The following is a 1,561-nucleotide window of genomic DNA, read 5'->3' as shown; positions in this document are numbered from 1 at the left end:
GCTTCTCATTCTCTGTTGTGCAGAGTGCTCTTCGTGGNCGTATATTACCATGAAAACATCAAAATTCTAGTTTAACCTCTAACTGTCAATGCTGCTAACACAGGATGTTTCCGCTCTGACAACTGATGAAAATGCAGCCATTTTCTCTATTCCTTTAACATGCTTTTTCTTACTTTAGAAATTACATGCAGCAGAGAGGGGGGGATTGGAATGTAAGCTCAGCTAGCCATAATAACATCCAAGGACAAGTTGATAACGTTTTGGCGGGCTGTGGAGAAAGCCCGTGCTTTAAGCCAGGGCTTTTCAACCAGTGGTACGCTAACCACCTGTGGTACTTTGCCACGTGGCAGGTGGTACGCAACTGCTAGTCAAGTGTAGCAGGGGAGGGGAATCAGTCTAAGCAGCCTGAGGGAGAGGCAGCTGCATCAACATTGAACCTCAACTGTTTACTTTTCCATAATATTATAAAATAGCCATTTCTATAACAACAAATGAATCTAATAAGTAAAACCAAAAATCCCCCCCCTTTTTTTTAGTCATCAAGTTTTTGACACCTTGCTAAGCACTGGTGGTACTCAAATAAATGTCTGTGGTGTGTCAGCTGTGGTGGGGTGCCTGAGAGGCAGCAGGCTCTTAAGGTAGCCATGTTCATTTGTCCCATTCCGTTCAGGCCAGTTCCTCCTCTTCTCGATCCAAGTGGGAGCAAGATAGAAAAACTTGTGTGTTTGTGGGCGCGTGTGGGCACTCGGACTGGATTAATGAATGAATGGACAGAAAGAAAGGGAGAGAGAGAAAATCAAAAAGAGAGAGAAAGAGAGAGAGTGGGAGAGAAAGAGAGAAAGAGAGAGGAGGTGAGAGAAAAAGAGAGAGAAAGAGGGAGAGAGAAAGAGAGAGTGAGGGAAAGAGAAAGAGAGAGGGATGGAGAGGAAAGAAAGAGAAAGAGGGAGAGGAAAGAGAAAGAGAAAGAGGGAGAGAGAAAGAGTAGGGGGAGAGGAAAGAAAGAGAGGGAGAGGAAAGAGAGAGAAAGAGAGAAGAGAGAGAGGAGAGAGAGAGGGAGAGAAAGAGAAAGAGAAAGAGGAGAGAGAGAGACAGGAAGAGGGGGGAGAAAGAGAGGGACGGAGAGAGAGAGGGAGAGGAAAGAAAGCGAGGAGAGGAAAGACAGAGAAAGAGAGGGAGAGGAAAGAGAGAGGTAGAGGAAAGAGAGAAAGAAGAAGAAGGAGAGAGAGAGAGAGAGAGAGAGAGAGAGAGAGAGAGAGAGAGAGAGAGACAGAGACAGAGACCATGCACAGCAGCCTCTAAGTCTTTTTAATTAAACTCTTCAATCAAGCTCCCCCTCTTTGTATGCATGCTCCCAGAATTTTACAGCTTCCAGTGTTTTCTTTTCTCTGGGAAACGGGTCCAAGTGGCTCTTTGAGTGTTTATGGTTGCAGATCCCTGATCTATCGGAACCATGACATTAACATTATTTATGCTTGACTTGGCATATAGAAGACCAGCAAAATGCAAGTTAAAATATTGATTCGTTTATAAAATTCACACATATAAACTCACAGAAATAAGA

The sequence above is a fragment of the Protobothrops mucrosquamatus genome, unplaced genomic scaffold (genome assembly GCF_001527695.2).
Source record: "Protobothrops mucrosquamatus isolate PMUCROS unplaced genomic scaffold, P.Mucros_1.0 scaffold5512, whole genome shotgun sequence".
NCBI lineage: Eukaryota > Metazoa > Chordata > Lepidosauria > Squamata > Viperidae > Protobothrops > Protobothrops mucrosquamatus.
Note: the sequence above shows the minus strand (reverse complement) of the source record.